Source organism: Phocoena phocoena, chromosome 18, assembly GCF_963924675.1.
Source record: "Phocoena phocoena chromosome 18, mPhoPho1.1, whole genome shotgun sequence".
NCBI classification, from domain to species: Eukaryota; Metazoa; Chordata; class Mammalia; order Artiodactyla; family Phocoenidae; genus Phocoena; species Phocoena phocoena.
In genome coordinates, this window is record NC_089236.1 from 35,077,086 (window position 1) to 35,100,780 (window position 23,695).

The 23,695-nt window shown below is 39.8% G+C and overlaps 1 pseudogene; it reads left to right on the forward strand.

Moving 5' to 3' along the window:
* The first annotated feature begins 3,879 nt into the window (after nt 1-3,879).
* LOC136137537 (centrosomal protein of 78 kDa-like) lies at nt 3,880-17,025 on the forward strand (annotated as a pseudogene).
* Nucleotides 17,026-23,695: the final 6,670 nt, after the last annotated feature.

Here is a 23,695-nt window from a genome sequence, read left to right on the forward strand (position 1 = left end):
ATTTGGTAAAGTAGCAGGATACAAAATTAATGCACAGAAATCTCTGGCATTCCTATACACTAATGATGAAAAATCTGAAAGTGAAATCAAGAAAACACTCCCATTTACCATTGCAACAAAGAGAATAAAATATCTAAGAATAAACCTACCTAAGGAGACAAAAGACCTGTATGCAGAAAATTATAAGACACTAATGAAAGAAATTAAAGATGATACAAATAGATGGAGAGATATACCATGTTCTTGGGTTGGAAGAATCAACATTGTGAAAATGACTCTACTACCCAAAGCAATCTATAGATTCAATGCAATCCCTATCAAACTACCACTGGCATTTTTCACAGAACTAGAACAAAAAATTTCACAATTTGTATGGAAACACAAAAGGCCCCGAATAGCCAAACCAATCTTGAGAACGAAAAATGGAGCTGGAGGAATCAGGCCCCCTGACTTCAGACTATACTACAAAGCTACAGTAATCAAGACAGTATGGTACTGGCACAAAAACAGAAATATAGATCAGTGGAACAGGATAGAAAGCCCAGAGAGAAACCCACACACCTATGGTCACCTTATCTGTGATAAAGGAGGCAGGAATGTACAATGGAGAAAGGACAGCCTCTTCAATAAGTGGTGCTGGGAAAACTGGACAGGTACATGTAGAAGTATGAGAGTAGATCACTCCCTAACACCATACACAAAAATAAGCTCAAAATGGATTAAAGACCTAAATGTAAGGCCAGAAACTATCAAACTCTTAGAGGAAAACATAGGCAGAACACTCTATGACATAAATCACAGCAAGATCCTTTTTGACCCACCTCCTAAAGTAATGGAAATAAAAACAAAAATAAACAAGTGGGACCTAATGAAACTTCAAAGGTTTTGCACAGCAAAGGAAACCATAAACAAGACCAAAAGAGAACCCTCAGAATGGGAGAAAATATTTGCAAACGAAGCAACTGATAAAGGATTAATCTCCAAAATTTGCAAGCAGCTCATGCAGGTCAATATCAAAAAAACAAACAAGCCAATAAAATGCTCAAAGACCTAAACAGACATTTCTCCAAAGAAGATATACAGATTGCCAATAAACACATGTAAGGATGCTCAACATCACTAATCATTAGAGAAATGCAAATCAAAACTACATTGAGATATCATCTCACACCAGTCAGAATGGCCATCATCCAAAAATCTAGAAACAGTAAATGCTGGAGAGGGTGTGGAGAAAAGGGAACACTCTTGCACTGCTGGTGGGAATGTGAATTGGTACAGCCACTATGGAGAACAGTATGGAGGTTCCTTAAAAAACTACAAATAGAACTACCAGATGACCCAGCAATCCCACTACTGGGCATATACCCTGAGAAAATCATAATTCAAAAAGAGTCATGTACCAAAATGTTCATTGTAGCTCTATTTACAATAGCCCGGAGATGGAAACAACCTAAATGTCCATCATTGGATGAATGGTTAAAGAAGATGTGGCACATATATACAATGGAATATTACTCAGCCATAAAAAGAAACGAAATTGAGCTATTTGTAATGAGATGGATGGACCTAGAGTCTGTCATACATAGTGAAGTAAGTCAGAAAGAGAAAGACAAATACCGTATGCTAACACATATATATGGCATTTAAGAAAAAGAAATGTTATGAAGAACCTAGGGGTAATACAAGAATAAAGACACAGACCTACTAGAGAATGGACTTGAGGATATGGGGCAGAGGAAGGGTAAGCTGTGACAAAGAGAGCGAGAGGCATGAACATATATACACTACCAAACGTAAGGTAGGTAGCTAGTGGGAAGCAGCCGCATAGCACAGGGAGATCAGCTCGGTGCTTTGTGACCGCCTGGAGGAGTGGGATAAGGAGGGTGAGAGGGAGGCAGATGCAAGAAGGAAGAGATATGGGAACATATGTATATGTATAACTGATTCACTTTGTTATAAAGCAGAAACTAACACACCATTGTAAAGCAATTATACTCCAATAAAGATGTAAAAAAAAAGAGATGAATGGTAAAGAAGATGCGGTACATATAACAAAATGGCATACTACTCAGCCTTAAAAAAGAAAGAAATTTTGCTATTTGCAGCAACATAGATGGACTTGGAGGGCATTGTGGTGAATGAAATAAGTCAAACAAAAACAAACACTGTAGGATATCACCTATATATGGAATCTAAAAAATACAACAATCTACCAAATATAACAAAAAGAAGGGGAGTCACAGATACAGAGAACAAACTAATGGTTGCCAGTGCGGAGGGGGAGGAGGGGGCAATACAGGGGTGGGGAAGTGAGAGATGTAAACTACTTGGTGTACGATAGGCTCAAAGATGTATTGTACAACACAGGGAATATAGCCAATATTTTGTAATTACTGTAAATGTAAAGTAACCTTTGAAAAGTATATAAATTTTTTAAAAAACGGAAATCATACTGAAAATTGGAAACAATTTAAATGTCCATCAACAGAAAAATGCACATATAAATTATTGTATTTCCCTACATGGGAATCCTACATAGTGAGGAAAGTACATGAACTAGACAGATCTTTACGTGTCAGCATGGATGAACCTAGCAAAGATAACACTAAAAAAAGCAAGTAAGAAGAGAAAACATAGTAGAATACTATATGAGGTTTAACAATACTTAAAAATGTAGCCTAAACAGAAAGACATCCGTGACAGTGCTGGAGACCAAGTTCAGAAGAGTGGTTACCCAGGGTCATCTGGGGAGTGGCTGTGATTGGGAAAGTGGTCACACCAGGCTCTTCAACAGGAATGATAATGTTTTACTTCACACGCTGGCTGGAGGACAGAGGAGTGTCTGTGATGTTATAATGTGAGCACGCTGCATGTAAAAGCCATTGCTGACCGCATCTAGGGGATCTGATGCGCGGGAGCTGGTAAGTGGGTGGAGGCATCCAGGTGGTGGTAGAAGAGGAACGTTGTACGCATAACGCCTAAGGCCTGACCAGAGGACGACCACTGTTCTAGAAACTGGACACAAATCCAACTTCTACGGCCAATGTTAAAAGACAAACTGAGGCATATTTAAAATTTTAAGACTTTACGTCAGCAAAAATAGATTCAATTCAGGCACCACGAAAGCGGAAGAGGTGAGGAGCACTCCAGCCACAGGAGCTGCAGAGATGTTTCTTTTAAAAGGGCAAGAAGCAAAGCAAGGAAATGACTGACTTGCTATAGCTTTAAAGCCTAGTTGGTGGTTTGTGACTGGTTGTCCTCAGCGGTTTTCGTCACCCTGAGGCGATGACAGGCTTAGATTTTGGTTGATTTACCTAGGCAACCGCATCACTAGAGCCACTGCAGGCTAACGGCCTCCTTGCAGGGTTAATTTACTAACACCAATTGTCTGAGTCCTTCCTCTTACTCAGTCACTTCACTTCCTACGCCTCAGTTTTTCTTCTGTAAAGTGGATATTCAGTAGTAAATTCTCTGTGGAGTTGTCAGTACAAAACAGAGTGATTATTACTAACCACAATCATGTCCTAAATGCACGGAACACGTCACCATTTGCCAAACACCGTGTCAAGTCAGCAGAAACTACAGAAATTAAGAGCTCTCTGCAGAAATTCACACACCCGTGCACCAGGTAAGGGAGCACAGGCAGACGTCCACTCAGACTTTCCTGTGTCCCTCACAGAGTGCACGCTGTCTCCTGGCGGGGCGAGCACAGAGACTTAGCGGGAGTTTACTTTTAAAATGCGTTCATATAACCATGTCTCACTTTTGTTTGGATGATTCAGCAAACGTTTTTTGGAAACGCCAAATTCTCCACACCTCCTTCCTGTCGCGCTGCCCTAGTCACAAAGCTCCAGACCCTACTCCTCAGGCCGCTTCACCATGGGAGACGGGGCTGCGAGAGGACGCGTGGCGAGCGTGCTGACGTCCTCGAGCCCCGCCCCCACGGCCCCGCCCTCGTGGCTTAAACCCCAGCCCCGCGGCGTGGAGGGTGTTGATGCCAGCGCTAAAACCAGTCCATGCGGGGGCTCCAGAGCGCGGCACGGAGGGGCTGGCCTAGCTGAGGCCCGTGACCCGATGTCTTCTGGCTGCGACGCCGGTCCTGCGTACACTGCGGGGCAGCAGCCGCCGGGCGGTGGGCGCCCGAGGGGCCGAGAGGCGAGCCGGGGACCCCAGGAGGGTGTGGGCATCGTGTCCTCAGCCAGCGTCCCCGAGGCTGCGCTCGGGCCATGATCATTAGGTGAAGCTGCGCCGGGACAGCCCGGCCGACTTCTTCTCGCGCTCTGAGGACCTGTGCGCGCTGCAGGGCTCGGTGCCTCTGCCCGCCGTGCGCGCTTGCCTGCGGAAGGCCCTGCTGGAGTTAAGGCCGACCGCCTCCGCGGGGAAGACTGGGTGCCGCTCCTGAGCACCCTCTGCCCCTGATCTGTATCTAGAGCTTCTTCCAGCCACGGCTTGGCGAGACAGGTTTGTATTTCCCGCTTCCGGGGGCTGTCGTGTGGGCGCTGCAAAGCGGGGTTTTAGATGGTACAAGGTGGAGGGTGGGCACTAGAACCGGTGCCCAGTGCCCGGGTATGCATGCACGAGACGGGGCATGCGGTCTAGGACTCCTGCCAGCTTGGTGACCCCGGCCGAGTGCCTTAAGGCTTCAAGGTCTCAGTGTTCTCATCTGTAGCGTGGTCTTAACAAGATCCAGTCTCTGGCGGTTACAAGGATGCACTGTGTTAATGCTTCTAGACTCTACAATGTAGAACACTTAGCACAGTTTGGAGCATCGTTAATGGTTGCACAGATGTTACCTGGTGTGTTGAATGACTTTGCCTGGTACAGACCAAAGCGATTAGGAAATTGATATATCCCAGCTTCATTTCCTTTCCATTAAAACAGGGCTCAGGAAAAAAAAATTTATTTCAATAGTCGTATCATACAGTGCAAAGAGCACCGGTGTGAAGGCAGCTTAGGGTTTGAATTCCCGGGCTTATGCTCTCTGTGGCCTGGGCAGGTTTCTTTTGCACTACAATCTCCACACTTGTAAAATGACATTAATAACCACTCTTTCTGTGGGTTCTTAGAATTAATTAAGCAGGTTATGTGTGTAAAGTATCCTGGCACTTGAATGAGTTGTCAGATCCAAGGGCTGCTGGAGACGATGCTTCTGCCCTAGGTAATCTTCCTTTCTACTGGGCAGCAAGTAAACACAAGCACAGTAGTCAGTGCTCTGGAAGAAGTGAGTTTTGGTGCTACAGAGCACAGAATCTCTTTTTTCTTTAATTTAATTTATATTTTTTATTGGAGTATAGTTGATTTACAATATTGTGTTAGTTTCAGGTGTACAGCAAAGTGATTCAGTTATACATGTATCCATTCCTTTTCAGATTCTTTTCCCGTACAGTTTGTTACAGGATACGGAGTAGAGTTCCCTGTGCTATGCAGTAGGTCCTTGTTGATTACCTATTTTATATATAGTCGTGTGGATATGTTAATGCCAAACTCCTAATTAATCCCTCCCCCCCATCTTTCCCCTCTGCAGAGCACAGAATCTTCAAGGGAAAGTTCAGGATAGGTTTCTTGGAGGAAGTGCCATCCTTTATAAGGATATGTAGAAGCTCCTGGGGTGGCAGGAGAGGGCAGTGTGTGTTAAAGTTTGAGAAATATAAGAAAATATGGCAAAACTAATGTACAGGACTGGAACTCAGGGTTTGGGAAAGAAATGAGAGTTGATACTGGAAACCTAGTGGGGACAAACATAAAGGGGCCTTGTTCGTCCTGTCAGAAGTTTGGATGTTTATCCTGAAGGCTGTGGGAAACACCAAAGAACAGTGAAATGGAATTCTGGTTTAGAGGCTTACTGGGACCTCCATGTGGAAGGCAGTTGATTCGGTGCAGGGTGAATTGTTATCTACGGGTTCCACTTAAGTTATAAATGGTGGGACTGGGTTTTGCAGATCTGAGAGAGAATAGGTGAGGCCTGGTGCCCAGTTAAAAAAGGGAGGGCAGCAAGCGTGGGTGACAGTTTACAGCTGCACCTTTTTGAGAGATACAGAGCACAGTAGAAAGGGATTGGGTGTGGCGAGAGGATCTTACTTCATCTTCAGTGCTTTAGAGGGGCCTGGTAGAGAGTTCTGGGGCCAAGGTACAGATCTGGGCTTTTTGGGAGGACAGGTGTTTGAAGGCATGGGAGAGACTTAGGTTATCCACAAGAAGATCCAGAGAATCATAGGTCTGAGAGTTTTTTAAGTGGGTATATTTGAGCATGTTTATAAGCTGAGAGAAAGTAGCCAGCAGAGGAAGGGTATGAAGATCTAGGAGAGGAAATGATTGTTCATTTGTTTTCAAAAAGCTGAATACTTATCGTGTGCCTGGCCCTTTTCTAGGATCTGGGGTTCACACCATCTGTTATCTCTTCTGCACAGACAGTTCAACTCATTGCCTGGTGAAGAGAAGTCAGATTATTCTTTGCATCCCATTCAGGTGTAAGAACTGTTCTGTACCTCTGAAGGGACTTTACTTAAGCAGAGTAATAAGTTAGAAATCAAAAGATATTATAGCTGGAAGGGACCTGAAAGGCCACAGTACTTAATTTTGCCTAATACTTTACATTGAATGTAAGAAAAATTTATTGTACAGCCCATTCTCTTCAGAGTTCCTTCACTGAACTTTCTTTATGTCTTGCATCCAGTGGGGCTAGCTTGTAGATTTTGGCCTCCTCGTAAATTTGCTTCTTCATCCATATTACATTTTGCCCGGACTATGGCAGAAACTCCTGGGTGGTTTCTTGGCCCCTGGACTCAGTTCCTCTAAGTTCATCTGCCTACTCGGGTTAAGTGATCTTCTACCATAAAAAGATGTGCTTAAAATAATGTTGCTAATGGCTTGCCCACACAGAGTTAGTGCATACTAGCTGCCTAGCATGTGCTCTGCACAGAGGCCTGTAGTCTGAACTGTGTTCGGCCAAGCCTCATAGGGCTCTTTGCCCTGAGGAAGGGGAGCTTTTTGTGATCACTCCCTTTATCCAATCGGTCCTTCAGCAGCGGGGTGCCTTTTTCTAATCAGCGGAGGCACCCTACTCAGCCAGTGGTAGTCCCAGGCCTCATCTCCTGTGGGATACAAGCCATGCTCTTTCCCAGGCTTGCTTTGGCCAGCATCTCTATTTTCCTTTCTATCTCTTCTCACACTTGGACCCCTGGCCTTTAGTCATCCCCACCTGCAGTATTTAATGTGCCCAGCAGGTGTCAGGCTTGAGTGTCTTTTCACAGATACTCCCAGTGCAGTTAATGCACATTGTACTCCAACTCTGCATAGCCTCATCTTTCTAGATTGTACTTCAGGGTTATCATGAAGCCGTCACTTAGACATAAGTTTTTGCCTCCATAGGAACCTCTGTGCATAAAAGTTATGTTTATTTATCTCATGTGATTGAAATTTTGATTTTATACATCTTCCTCCTTAATGAAGGCTTTAAGGGCAGGAGTCGGTTCTAATCCTTAGCAAAGAGCAGATGCTTGTTTTTTTTATTTAGATACTTTTTAATGATGATAAAATGTATGGTTTAAATCACTCATTTTACAATAATTTTGCTTTAGGTTGTGGCAGAAATAACGTTTACAGAAGTCGTGTTCCTGCAATAAGAAATATAGATGTGACCTTGCAGTTGTGTAAAGCTGTTAATTGCTGTGTAAGTGCGTCAGTGCGCTAAGGAACCGGAGCTAAATGGGCTAGTTCTGAGAGAGAGAGACTTAACTATGTTAACAAAGGTAAGCCTTCATTGTGTCCTGCCAACATTTGATAGTTGCTTTTGCCGCAAACTAAACCAATAAAAGTTTAAACTGTTCCTCCCCATTAAAAGGATTGAATAATTGCCTTCTTTGGTGCACCTTGTCTTGTGAATTGTCCACTTGGAGATGGAGGTTTAGAAAGTGAGTTTCAGTCTTGTTTAAGTCTCTTCCCATCATACTGGTCTCGTGATTTCCTACACACCATGTCTGTCTACCTTTTCCTGTCTACCTTTTCTTGGTGGTGTTCATGCATGGATTGTCTCCTATACCTGCTCAAACCTTGGTCCATTCTCATTTGTACCATGGAAGTTTGTCATGCTGGATACTGTCAGAATTAATCTTACTTAAGTTTGTGTTAAGCCACAAACCATGCGTTTTCTATATTTTCTGTTTTTTGTGTGTGTTTATATTTTTATGGTTTCTCTTCAAGAAATATTATGGGAAAGGAAATAGCAAGATGTAAAGAGCAAAAAAGTCATCATGATCTTTAAATTGTTTGAACATGTATCTGCAATAATAATTATAATGCACTGTGGTATGTGTTAAAATAGGAAATATATGTAACATCCCATAGGAACAGCAAATTCAGTGGTGTTAGTGGGAGTGTGTCATGGAAGTAATCACAAAACAGGTGACTGTTGCTTGGGGTCCTGAAGTATTAGTGTGTGTTTTTTGTGTCCAGTAGTGGTCTGGAAGGTTCAGGAAGCCTGCCTTTCAGTTTGAGGGAACAGAGGGTTTGAGGTTCTCTCTCTTCTATTGCTCTAGTATACTGCATAGCAGCTAATAAAATACTGGGTTTATAGTTGACATTTACGTCGCTGATTGATCATCAGGATTGGCATGTATCATTGGATCTGAAAATCGGAAGAGTCTTATGCATTTTAGGTTTTTCTTTTTTTTCCTTTGTCTCAAAAGTATGTCGTACTTTACTGAGTGGTTGGCAATAAAGTTTGCAGTATTCAGTGTATTCAGTTTTAGTACCTAAATAGAATTAAAGTGTTGCTGTAAACTGGAATAAGACTTTGTTACTGACAAGTTTTAGAATGTATCAGTTCATCAATTACCCCTTTGCGAAGATTGTTGTTAATGATTTTAAAAATGTGGCTGTAAACCTCCAATTAACTCAAGAGAAGCAAATAAGTCAAGATTGACAAATGTATAGGCTCTTCATCTTACTGTGTGTGGGTTTTTTATTTTTCCTTTTAGTTATTTGTCAAGGTATAAAGAACTCTGTCACTCTTAAGACAGTAAACTTCACGGGGTATAATCTGACATGGCAGGGAGCAGATCACATGGTCAAGATCTTAAAGGTGATTTTATGTTTAAACTTTCATGAAAACATGTGTGATTGAAGCACATTAACATATTGATACAGATGGCAGTTAATTTTTGTCTTTTAATACATGTGAGTGCAGCTTTTGTTTTGTTGAAAGAATATGACCAAATGGTAATGTGAATTGCTGTTGCATAAAGTATAGTGTTGAATCCCCAGTCTTTGCACTTAAGTTTAACAACTCTGTGGTTTTCTATCTTCTTCCTGAGACACTTAATCTCAGGTTCATCCTCATCACACAGAGTGGTAAATTAGAGAGCGATTAATATCACCATTTACAGAAGTTAGACTGAAATCTCAACCATCCTGAACATAGGAGCTGAAGGGGCCTCTCAGCAGTTCAGAGAGTCATTATGAAGCCAGTCGGTTGAATTCTGTTCACTTTTCTCCGTAGCAGAGCCTTCCCCGTCCTTCTTTTGAGCTTATTTATTTTTGTACACAATTCTATATGGATACTGTACATAATACTAAATAGTTGTATTAACTGGGTTTAACTGGTGATGTATTTACATCAAGATCTAACTTCGTTTTGTTGATATCTTTTTAGGGGCTTTGCATTCATCAAAGCTCGTGATGTATGTAATCAGTTGCTGGTGTGTAGCTATCATATTGATGATATATAGGACTTGAATTGGGAAAGGTGAGTGGTCATTCTTCTTGCTTTTTAAACTGACATAGCCTTACAAGAAGCATTTCCCTCTCTGAAATAAATCCATGTAAAACATGTTTGGTCGCTCTCCCAATGCAACTGTGTAGTTGTGTGGATTTGGCACACAACTGGCAGCCTTGTGGTTGTCTGTAAACAAGGAAGCCTGTTCTCCAGTCCGCAAATCAGCTGTTACCCAGTGAAATTAACTTGACTGCCATTTCTGACCCCTCACATGGAGCTGTCATAATCAAGAATGTTCATATGTTTTCAAGAAACATTGTTTGCAGGCTATATGTACAAATTCCTGATCTGAAAGCCAACATAAAGCAACATCTCCCAAACCTCTGCTCTCTCACCAAGGCCACACACATTCCCTCGCTTATGGCCTCATGGCAAGCTAATACTGTCAGTATCAGATTCTCCTTGCCAGTGGTTCTGGGAGACTGCATAGTTGCTCTGTGAGAGGCACCTCTGCTGAGGTTGAGAGAAGAGCATCTTGGGTGTCAGTCCTGCCCTTTCATGCCCAGAGAGAGGGGTGTGTGCCTCATTCTCCTGTTGGGATTTTCCTGTGCTGCAGGTTTGCAGCTTGTTGTCAAAATGATGTCCTAGTGACTTGCCTTCTGCGTAGTTACATAATCCCAGCACACTTCTTTATGATCTGTAGACTTTTATGGGGTTGTGGCCAGGTCAGGTTTTAAATGTTAGGAAATGTCCAATTGAACAACATTGCAGTGGCAGTGAAGCTTGATAGAATTGTATTACTGTTACCCTAGTTTTGGCTTCAGGGTGATGAGAAGATGAAATTTTTGATGGGTCAGTTTTAGTTATGTATGTGTATGTGATTTACTTTTTAAAATTCTAACATCTATTATACACAGCTTAGATATGTTAACTTTCTGATTATTCTTCTGATTCTTTATCAGTCCCTTTACTGGTGTATTTTCCTCCAAAAAACTACATTTTCTTCCAGACTGTTTTTGTCTGATAGTGAAAAATAAATTTTTCATTTGCAGTCTAAAGTTGATCTGAGAAAAAATGGTTACCTTGGATCTTCACTTGGCTTTTGTGAAAGAAAAGAAAATAATATGGGCAATTCCCATTACTAATCCTAACCATGTACAACAGAGGCATGTACAGTAACATAGCAAAAATAAGTTACTGTACTTTTACTTAGTCATTGCCTGTTTTAGACTAAGGAGCAGTGAGAGACGTTTATAAGTAATGATATCAGATCACTTTTGTTAAATGTCCTCTAATATTTGGATATTTGGCATCTGGCTTGTGTTGTCTTTTATACAATCTTGTTTTCTTTCTTTGCACTTTAGTTTAACAACTCTGTGGTTTCCTATCTTCTTCTTGTGACACTCAGGTCCATCAGAATTTCCTGTGACTGTGACAGTAGAGAGTCCTTCCTCCTCAGAAAATGAAGAGGTCAATGATTCCTCAGAAAGTGTTCAGGAAGAACCAGAGAAAATCAGTTTGAAACAAGAAGCATTGCCGGTACAAAGTTATCACTTGAAAGCTATAGAGAAGATTATTTTTCAAACGGAAGCCTGATTGCAATATGGCAAAGCTTGTGTGAGGGTTCTGTTTTCTCTTCCCATCTGCATTGTATCCCCTTGAATGGTTCCTTAAGGTTAGACCAGGGTGAATGGTGGACATTTGAACTCTAGGAAATAAAAATCAAAACATGTCGTTAGTACTATATTTTCCTTTCCTTAGAACCTTAGTATATTAGATTTAGGGAGAACCTTAGTGATCATACGATAAAGAAATTGAGTTCTGAATGAATGTAGTCAGCTGATTCAGTGCTCTTGTTTTACAGATGAGAAAATTGACAGTTCTAGTTGAACTCTCTTTTTACAAGGGGAAAATATGGCCTCATTTTAAATAAAAGTAAAGTTGAAAAAAGTTTTCATGTTGATATTCTCCTTTCCTAAAATAAAAAATATCAAGAAGCTACATTCTATTACCAAGTAAACCTGACCTCTAATGTCATTCCATACTTTTGTTTGTATGGACAGAAAAGAAAAATTGATTTTCATAAGAAATTTTTGCATCTAAAAAATAATATATTTATTTTATTTCAACTTTAATGAAGAACTGAACATTTCTAGTAAATAAAGGAACACCATTTGTGAGGGACCTTGTCTTTGTGCTACAAAGTGCATGTTTACTTTTTAAAAATTATTTAATATGATTTTCTTTTCGTATGAAACATGAAACTTGACCGGTTTCAGAACTAATTATCCCATTATTGTAGGACTATGGCAATTAACTCTTTGATTTTCAAAAGTTAGATTTTTATTTTTTTAAGTAAAATTAATGATAATATAGAGAAATTTTAAGAAAAAAACTTAGAAAATTATGAAATGTTAGAGTAGGAGAAATCTATAGTCCATGTAGAGTTACCCTCTTTCATTTTATAAATAAGCACCTACAATTTGTAGCACATAAGTGGTTTATTAATAAATGGCAGAGTACGACAAGACCCTAGAGCATTTAACCGCCTTCCTTGTCATTTTAGATGTGCTGTTTTCATTTCCTTCACGAGTAGACCAGGAGATTGTATTTCTAGTAGTAATGATAGACACTGGAGAAGACCAAGAAGTTTACACACTGGGACCACAGAATAGCAGATTCAGAATGCACTGAGAACCCTTTCAGCTCTTCTCCATTTTGACAAGACACTACAAGGATGGTATCAAAGTGTTTAAGTATATAAGCCCACAACAATCAAGAGATTTCAACATAGTTTTGAAAGACGGAAGACAAGTGGAAGAGTGTGAAACTGAAGCAGTAGAACAGAGGAAAAGCATCACCTAGAGCATGCACAGGGACCACCTGCAACTGAGGAGGATTCTGACCCCACCTGCAGAAGTAGCCCCATGCTCAGATGCGCATGTAGGAGAGAGGGTGGAGTTAGTTAAAAGTATGACTGAAATAGGGGAAATCATTGAAGGGTTGTGTTTGGAGGAGTGGACTCCCAGCCCTGCCTTCACGCTCCTGAAATGAGATGCTTTCATTTTGAAAACAGTGAAACTGGCGAGAACTAGGGCAGCTGGTGTGAGTTTTTATAACCTAGAAAATTGTGTTTGGGGGGGATCCTATTACAGTTACTCCCCGCTTCTTCCTGCATAAGAAACCAATCAATCGTTGACTTCAGGGAGCTTTCTGCACTCATTCTTAAATAGAAAATAACTGTCATTTGCCTGATAGTTGAGTAAAGCTTACAACATGAGAGAGGGGGAAAAAGTGTGAAAACATATCCTAGTAGGACCGGGGACAATTTAGGGAACAAAATAATTTAAGAAAAAACCATAATTAGTATTCTGAGGCAGATTTAAAAAGAGCTAGCAACTATAAAATAAGACTAGGGTGTTAATTAAAAAGAGAATGGTCAGAAAGCAAGAGAGGTCTCTTGGAAATGAAAATATGGTTGCTGAAATAACTTCAGTAGGAATTTTTTAAATTTCTCATTATATAAAAAAGAAAGTCACGATGGAAAATGTGATAGCAATATGTTAGAGAGGCTGCATCTGGGAGATACAACATGTTACTATTAGAAACTCCAGACCCAGAAAAAAAATGGAGGGAAGCTGTCAAAGGGCAACAAAATTCCCCACAGCTGAAAGTAGACATCAGGCCTCAGATTGAAAATAGTTACTCAAGTTTTGAGCAAGATGAACAAGAATAGACTCATACCTAGGCACCCTTCATTATGAAACTTTAAAATACTGAAAAAATAAATTAACATAGAATAAAATACTGACAGGATACATCCATTTCAGAGAGAAAAGTACTGGTCACCTAAAAAAGAAAGTTAAAATCTGACTTTATCATACTTGTCATCAGCACCATGGATCCTGGAAGGCATTAGAAAGATACCTCCAAAGTTTTTCAGGCACATAATTTTCACCCTAGTGGTTTGTATCCAGCCAAACTATCAGTCATAAGTGGAGGCTGAAGAAGATATTTTGTACACAAAGAAATTTGAAAAATTGACCTCCTGTGCTACACCTTAAGCTATTTATAGAAATAATCCAGCAAAATGAGTTAATAAACCAAGAAGGAAGGTAATAGGGGATTCAGTGCAGAGAGCAGGTAGTCTAGATTGAAGAGGCTGCTATTGATTGTGTGATTGAGAGCTTAGAAACAGCTTGAGGCATATTGTACTTACTAGGTATTAGGCACGGTTGGAAGGGAGGAGGGAGAGGAAGAGGAGAAGGAACTTGAACTCCAGAGGAGAAAAGGCTATACGGACATAAACCTGAAGCAAACTAAGCTATGGTTGATTTTTAACCTACCATTGGTGAGCAAGAGAATAATCCACTTAAACTTGACACTATAGATGTTCCCCTTTTCAGCGACACACATGGGTAATGACCTATCTAATCTGTTGTCCAAACCAGAACTTGTCCAAACTCCTTACACTTCAATAGTGTAAGGAGGCGCTCTAATGCTGTAACATCAGGACAACAGGTATAAACTGGAACAGCCCAAGGCGGCTTGGGGTATGTGGTCACCCTGCACCCTCCACACCCTGCACCCTGGCACAGTATGGAACGAGGTGTAGTCTATACACAGAGACACAGTACATCTGCAGTGGGCAATATTAATTTCATTGTAATAATGGCAATACTGTCTTGGTTTGCAGCTTTTATTGTCAACTTGCATGTAATAACAAATAACTAACCTAAACTATACTTAGTATGTATTAGTATTAACTTGGTATGTACTGAAATGTATTGTGTACTATTATGTATTTAGTATATATTAGGCTCTAAGTGCTTTTGCATATATTAACTCATTTAATCCTCTGAATAGCCTTATGAGGTTGGTGCTAATATCATTCCCACTTTTGAGAAAAGGAAGCTAAGACAGGGAAGGAACTTGCCCAGGCTGTAACTAATTTAGGGTTGGATCGAGGCTTTGAGTTTAGGCTCTCCGCCTGTTCTCTTAAACCTTACTTCCTACTGACTCTCAAATAACGGTAGACTTAACTGCACATAGAACAGAATATAAATTTCAACTTTGACAACGTAAAAGCTAGGTTTGGAAGGTAGACAGGAGGTAGAAAAAAGGGAAGATGGTATGAATGTCCTCATTTTACAAAGCGTGACGTTGAGAGAGTTTATAGTTGATCAACAATGTAGGTTTTTAAGTATATCACTACAAGTCAAAGAGATCATGAGCAGTGGAATAACTAATGATGACATAACTTTACTGAGCAGTGTGGACATAGGAAAGAGTGTAAAGGAACTAAACCCTTACTTAGTAAAATAGAAAGTGAACAGATAATGCCTCAAATTTAGTGAGAAAATAGTCATGTAAGAGTATTACTTGTAAATGGAGAAGAATTCAAAATAACAATAGTTGGACCTCCCTGGTGTCGCAGTGGTTAATAATCTGCCTGCCAAGGCAGGGAACACGGTTTCAAGCCCTGTTCCGGGATGTGTCCTAGAGGATGAATCTGGGAAGGGCTGAGAATTTAGGGGAGAGAGAGGCTTGTAGTCTGGAGTAGGATGTTGGCTTTTAAGATTTTAGAAGTATTTCATGATTGTAGGTCTGGGGAAATCTAAACTGCTCTTATGTGATTATAATAACCTTTGTCTTTTCTCCTTTCCTCCTCTGGTCCAGGCTTGGGCAGCTGGCCACAATGGCTGGTATAGATCAGTCAGATTTTCATTTACTAGGTCATCCCCAGATGAATTCTACTGTTAGTAGTCCACGTAAAGAAGAAAAGAAGGCACTTGAAGAAGAAAAATCAGAATCAAAACAGGGTGCCCCAGGACAAATGCAAAATATCCAAGTAAGTGGACAGAACAGCACTTAATGATTCTAAGAGTGATTAGCAAAAAGGAAATGACCAAGTCAGGGAGAAAACAATAATGATCAGTCTCTAATAGTTCATATGCTCAGGAGCTAGAAGACTCTGGAATCCTTTCCAAATCTGAGATTAGTAAATGTATGCCCATTTCATGATACTGTATTGTTGTAAATAAGGAGACTGGAAGTTCTTTAGAAAATTTATGAGTTAAAACAAACTATCCTTAATGAAGAAAGAAAACATTAGAGAAAATATTCTAGATTTTAAGTTGTATAAATGTCTATTCTATTCATATTTTATCTAGGTTTCTATTTGTATGCAGTCAGCTTACAATGAAGGAACACTAATGAAGGTACACATACTGATATAATTTTTAAAATAAGTAATCCAGACATAGCTAATAGGTAACATATTATAGTGAATCACCTGGTTATGGGAATGGGAGGGGAAAACCTGTCAGCTTTTCCTCTAGCCTTACTTGGAGCCCCCATCAACCAATCTCAGACTGGTCTTGGGAACTGACAGCTTGAGAACACAGTCTGGTCACAAACTATATACTGTTTGCATGTGCCTGGAGGATAGAAAAGAAATTATCTTACAGAGTAGGGTTTTATTTTTAGTGAGGGAAAGGAAATGGGTAATAACTACCCCAGTCATCAAAGTCTGAAAATGTAGCGGACATAGACTTGGATATAGCTAGGTTAAGCTGAGAATCACTTGGCAAGATATAATTAGAAAAAAACTGGCTCTGAAATCTTCTGAATATTGACTGTGTTAATAATAAGATTACAGAGTAACATTGAAGTTTTGAACTCCACTTTTTAATGGTTGGCTTTGTTCATCACTGAATTTTTGTCTTGTCTTTTGTTTTTCCCTCCAGTTTCAGAAAATTACAGGTGATGCTAGGATTCCTTTGCCTCTTGGCTCCTTCCGTGTCCCAGTGTCTACTCAGGAGGCCTTAGAAACTTCCAAAGACAACCTGGGGGTCCCAGTCACAGAGCAGCAGCAGGAGTCTTTTGAAGATTTCATTGTTAGAACATGTTCTCCTTCAGCAGACGTCATTTCTGGAACTGGAAGTCAAAGAAAAGAAGAGGAATTATCTAGAAATAGCAGGTCTTCTTCAGAGAAAATGAGCAAAGCAGGTGAATATACCAAAAAATGCTCTGCTAAGAAACAACCTGGAAAGGACCTGCATTCCTGCTCTGACTCACCTGTAAAACAGAAAAGCAAAGGAATTGGGCAAAATAATTCTTTGGTTAATAAACCAATTAAAAGTGAGTCTTCGAAAAAACACATTTCTGTTAAGAAAGAGAGTAGAATAGTGACTGTTTCATCAAAGACAACTAAAAGTAAACTCAATCTACTAGAACATTCTGAAAGTGATACTCTTGGATCTGATTGTGTATTTCAGGAAAGCATCCATACTCTATCACGCCTAACATAGGTCTAAATCTTTTAAAATTATGTTTTTGCCTTCAATTTTTAATAAATTACTTATGTTTTTATTATAGCATATGGTGTTTTCAGTTACTTGACTAGAAGCCATTAGAGAAAGATTTATCTATACTTTTTTATTATAATGAAAGTTTTGGTGTACTTTTCCTTGTGACACTTTGCACCATTCATTCAGCTAGTATTTACTGAGGGCTTCATATGTACAGTACTTTTCTGGGTGCTATTGCTTTCAGCAGTGAACAAAATAAAGCCTTTACTCTCCTGGAACTAGCACTTTGTGGTGGGAGAAAACATAAACAACAAAGCAGGGTAAGGGTAAAAAGAGATGGGAATAATAAATGGAATAGTTTTACCATTTGGTTAAATGTCAAACTATTATAAATCACATGGCCAGAAGACATTGATGTATTTCAATTCACAATAACCAAAGAGCCTCAAACATTTACCAAGGCCTTTAACCGTGTTTATGGATTACAGCAATGCTCTGATGTAGGGAACTGTTACCATTCCCATTTATAGATGAGGAGTATGAGGAGACATTATGTGAGTTGCCCAGAATTACACAGCTATAAGTAAGTGGGAAGCTGCGATTTGACCTGAACCCATGCTCTTTTTTTTTTTAAATGTATGGAATTTATTATGTTTCATTTGTTTCTGATTTATGTGAATTTTTTCTTTAAAGATTTTTTTCTGATGTCGACCATTTTTAAAGTGTTTATTGCATTTGTTACAGTATTGCTTCTGTTTTATATTTTGGTGTTTTGGCCACAAGGCATGTGGGATATTAGCTCCCTGACCAGGGATCGAACCCTCACCCCCTCCATTGGAAGGTAAAGTCTTAACCACTGGGCCACCAGGGAAGTTCCCCTTATGTGACTATTTTTCTGGCAATTTTTTTAAATTTTATTTTTTATTGATGTACAGTTGAATTACAGTGTTGTGTTAATTACTGCTGTACAGGAAAGTGACTCAGTTACACATTTATATACATTCTTTTTCATATTCTTTTCTATTACGGTTTATCACAGGATATAGAATATAGTTCCCTGTGCTCTACAGTAGGACCTTTTTGTTTTTTTAAAAATAAATCCACTTTATAAAAAATAAATGTATTAATTAATTAATTAATTTATTTATGGCTGCGTTGGGCCTTCATTGCTGCACGCGGGCTTTCTCTAGTCGAGGTGCACTGGCTTCCCATTGTGGTGGCTTCTCTTGTTGCAGAGCACGGGCTTTAGGTGCCTGGACTTCAGTAGTTGTGGCATCGGGCTTAGTTGCTCTCTGGCATGTGGGATGTTCCTAGACCAGAGCTTGAACCTGTGTCCCCTGCATTGGCAGGCATATTCTTTACCACTGCACCACCAGGGAAGTCCCATGTAGGACCTTTTTGCTTATCCATCCTGTATATACACCACTTTGCATCTGCTAATCCCAAACTCCCAATCCAACCCTCTCCCACCCCCTCCCCCTTGGCAACCACCAGTCTATTCTCTATGTCCTTGGTTATGTTTCTGTTCACAGATAGGCAGAACCCAGGCTCTTAATTACTTTGTTATCCTGTATCCTTGTTAAGAGAAGAAGGGTTTAAGGAAGGCACCGAGAGAGAAGGCAGTGAGCACTGGAAGTGCAAAACAGTGGGGCTGTCAGAAAGCACACCTGTCTCCTTCCCCCATTGTGAGCCGAATTTTTAAATGGCAGAGTATGTAAGAGTATGTGATGACACATCTCTGGATTAAATTATGTCTCCCTGGTAAAACATGTACAGATAAGTCTTTAGTTCAATCAGAGTGAAAGGTGAGATCAGAGAATAGCTGGAGTGTCAGATTTCTTTTAGAAGGTCCTGCCTGATTGTTACTAAGAGGGCTACTACAGTACTAGTTAGTTCATTAGTCATGGATTGAGTGTTTGAGGAGTGAAACAATGAGCAAGATGTAGCCTTGGCCCTTTAGCAGTGGGGTGAGAGGGGAAGACGCACAGCAGATGTCTCATCCTGCACGTGACATGCTGTGACGGGCATATTCAGGGCGTTTGGTCAGTGTTTGTGGAAGAAGAGGGGGAGCTGTGAGGCAAAGAAAAGTCATCGAAAGAGGCAGTCCCTAAGCTAAGTCTTAAAGGACTCGTGAAAAACTGGTGAGTCAGCCGGTGAAGGGCAAGGACACTCAAGGCAGAGAGGACAGCGGAAGTCCAGAGCCGTGAGTGTGCGAGGGGTGTGTTACGGAGCCACAGGCACAGGCTCTGGAGGATCAGTGCAGTGTCCCCAGGCAGTGGCAAGTGCCCCTAAAGGAGGCAGTGAGGAGGAGGAGAGCGGGTCTTAACCACCCATGTGCGTGGAGCTGATTTCCTCAGAAAACAGCTAAGAATGGAAAGGACAAGTTCAGGTGGCATTTTAGACCACTGATGTCAGTATGGATGAGGAATTTGAAGAAGCCTGGAGACAATTATGCCCCACTCTTCTGAGGAGCAGTGTTTTTTATTTTCAAGTGGGACTTTCACGCTGCCACCTCCTCTCCTGTCCCTACTGAAAGGTTTATAGGCCGGCAGAAGGGAGAACCTGGCTTAAGTAAAGTTAATCAGGTTTCTTTACTGTACAGCTCCTCGGGGCTGCTGTAGGCTAGTGTTCATTCTGGATCGTCACAGCAGGCGTATGGTACACAGCCATCCTCAAAGCTATTTGACTCTAGAGTCCTTTTTTAACAGAAGTGTCTAACAACTGGTTCCACCAAACAGCAATTTGGTAACCTCTAGACCAGGTAATAGCAAGAAGAAAGGGGTCTGAAATAAGGTACAGATGAAGGGAGGGAATAAGTTCTAATTTTATTTAGGAAATTACAAGCAAGACTTGATCTTGGGAAATAAGGAAGAAGTAGGAGGTGGAGGCTGAACCCCCATCTGTGTGACTAAGGTTGGGTGGTGGTATCATTGAGTTTGGAAATAGGGGATAAAGAACTGAATTGGGGAAAAGACTTTAGTTCTGGACATGTAGAATTTTAAAGCACCTGTAGAATTCAGGAGACAAACTGGTAGATAACTGGACATGCACATGAAGACATGGAAAGATAAAAATTTGAATGTCATCAGCACGTATCAGCAGTCATTAAAATCATGAAAATGGATGAGATTTCAGAGAATTGTGAGTACTGATAACGTTTAAGTAATAAGCAGAGAAAGAATTCTGGGAAGGAGAGAGGTGATAGAGTTTCAAGAAGGAGGAAGTAGATGACAGTGTCATCCTTCAGAGAATGTGAGTGTCCATTGGGTTTGGGCAGTTAGGTCCCCAGTGACCTTAGAGCAGTTCAGTGAAGTGGTGGACAAAAAGCAAGATGGCAATAAATTGAGGGTGTAGGGCTGCCTGTGGGGGCCAGGCGGGGCTGGTGAAGACAGTGGGAATAGGCTACTCTCAAGGAGTTTGGATGAAAAGAGAAAATAATTAGCAAAAAAGAATTTTTTAGAATGAGAAGGACTTATATTTTATATGTTAAAATGAAGGAACCGATAAAGGAGATCCTGAAGATGTAGATAATAATTTAGAGAATTGGGGAAACATGGACATATGAATAAGAAAAAAACCTTGCACAGTATATAAATATCATTTGTATCCTTCGAGGTGGATGGATACTGGTAAGTTTGGGAGGAAATAAAGGTAAGAAGAGATAGAAGTTAAATGAGTTTATACTGATAGCCTCAGTTTTCTTTGACACAGATTTTTCAGAGACACATATATACACTTACATAATTACAGTTTTAAAATTCTTTCATAGTTACATGTTTTATTAATCATGTCTGAGAAAAGTCATTGATTTTCATTTTGTACAGCATTATCTTGTAAGGAAAAGATACAGTGACAACTTCCAAGCTTTTTGCATATCAGAGCTGAAATGGAAAGTATCTCCATAATTGAATTTTCACTTATTTGTAATAAGTTTATCCTTAGGAGGATACTTTCATAGTGTTTGATCACAGATGAGTTTGGGCATTGCTATCACTCAGTAATGTTAAGCATCTGTCAGGTTCTCTCCTATACTATATATTAATTTTTTCTCCATGAAGCAAATATTTATTGACGGCCTGTGGGAATAAGATACACCTAGGTCCTCTTTCCTTGGTAGATTCACAAAAGCCTCTGAAACTAAATTTCCAAGTCAGGCCATACTAAGGCCTGGCATAATAAGTTTTTATCGTTAACAGTTTTTTTGTGTTTGTGGGTTTTTTTTGTTTTTATTGTTTTGAAGCAAGGATAAGACACTGTCTTAACACAGTAGTTGTCCATTCCTTAATAAGTCAAAGAAGACATTGATGAAGCATGGTATTTTGAATATCCTTTCCACAGAATAGGTAATGGGCCATCCTGAAACTCTGGTGAGATGCTTATCATTTTCAGATTTTGGAGTGACTGAGAAAACCCTATTACACCTTGAATTATCACTAGAAACATGAATTCAGCCAAATAAAAACAGTGCCTCTGCCTACTGAGGTTGTCAATTTCCATCTCAACAAAAGTGAACATTTCTCTTTTAGTTTAAAGTCAAGAAAATCCCTTCTGTCCAGGATGCAATAATGGGGTTACGAAAGAGGAAAACTGAAGCTATTCCCTCTTTACACCTGAACAATGAATTCATTCTGATATCAAATATTTGTTATGATTCTGTTATGACCAGGTGCTTTATTGTTTAGAGATCAAGTTACTGTTCATTCTTGGTAAGTAAGAAAAATCCGTTTTAGGACTCTGAATAGTAACTTTATATATTTTATATATATATTAAAAATAAATATATATATTATATGTAATATATATTCCACCTATTCAACAAAATTGTAATTTTCATCATCTCTTATGATTGATGAACTGTATTCACTCTTTGGAAAGAGCTTACAGGGAATTAAAGTCTCCGTATACTTTTTATATAAGACCATGGAAACCAAATTCTCAACTGGGAGCAAACTTAGGTTTTGCTATGAAGGTTTATGCTTGCCTGGCCTTAGAGTGGTAAGCCAGGAACTCAATGTGGAGTTTTTTTCCTCTAAGTTACTTTCATTGATGCCACCGTGAAAAAACGTGGAGGGAGTATTTTTTGAAAGAGCTTTATCTCAGTAACCCTTTAAAAATGCTTCAGGGTACGGGGAACTTAACTGTCAAAATGTTCAAGCAACTCTTGTTGATTTAAGTGTAGTTGATCAGGAGCAATACAGGAAGGAACTGGGTACAAAAGACAAAAGACCCGAGGCTATTCCATGTACTGTTTTTGGCTTATTGTACAAAACAGAGAAAGTCTCATACACTCACGCAGCCAAGGTCTCCTACTGTTCTCTCCTTTTAGTAAAAATAAAAGAGAGCTAGTTTCTCAATAGCAGCATTCTATCCTTAAGTGGGTACACAGTGATATTCTAATGGTCTGTGGAGCAGAGAATAATTCCGTGGCAGCTCTGACCTCCAGTCACCGTGTTCTCTGTAACTTAGTCTTTCATGGCCAAGGACTATAATCATTATTTCGATTTATATTGAGCATCTCAAAATTGAAAGCATTCCATGGACAACAAAATAGGAAGTGATTTCATGAAGTGTTTTAGTATGGATAAAATAATAAACTATAAAAATACAAATCATCAGTAAAGCTTTTTCTTTCTGGAGAACTATATTCAGAAATTAATGTGAGCAACTAAGGTGCGCATGTGTGTTTTTTCACCCATGATGTGTGTGTGTGTGTGTGTGTGTGTGTCTGCATTCCACTGGTACAGGAGACATGAAAACTAATATCAGATTTGCTACTATATGAAGTACTGCTTTCTCCCAAGAACTGTGTGCTCGCATGGTTCGTTCAGGAAGGTGAGTGCCCTACCACCATATCGCAGTCATATCTCATTACCTTTGGCAGGAATAATTTACACTTTAACCTTACATGCTGGCATATTAAATTAGTATTACTCATCAGAACTTGCTTATTAATAAAACAAGCTGAATTAGCTACTGGAGAGTCATATTTGGAAATTCAATGACAATTTTACATTTTTAATAAAGGCTCAGAAATATTATTGCAGAGCAGGTAGTACAGAAAACTGGGGTCAAATTTGACATTCATTAATAATTGAAGTGTGGAACGTGACAGGTGAAAATTGATTTCTTTCCTCTAATATTTGGAAGAGTTCTAAAAGGTAAATAAAATGAGATAACAAGACATATCAAGTCTCACTGATTTCATTGATCACCTCCTCCCTACATATCACTCCTTTGCCTACCATGTTTTCAATAATTCAATGCCCATAGTCTTTCCAGTTCAGTGCATTATAAAACACACTCAAGCTGGGTTTCAATCATATTAGACTGAAAGCTGAACTTTTTATGAAGGATTATTTAAAGCCAAATGCGTCTTGAGCCCAACAGCCTTTGAAACCAAACAATCCTGGGAGTTCAGTAAGGAAATGTCAACACTGTGGAGAACATTTAGATTCAGAAAATTCAGTAGTCCTATTTGATGTATGTTAACCGTATCAATATTAACAACCTTCTGCTTGATTTCAGCACTGATATGAGAGCTGAGTTACTACTGGTCTTGTATTTTAACTAATTGTGAAAGCACTGAGAGAGTTGTTCTTGGTTTGAACTTGACCTGCCTCTGGGAATGCTCTCTGTTCTATCCATCTTGAAAAGCTTTATGCAAGTGCAT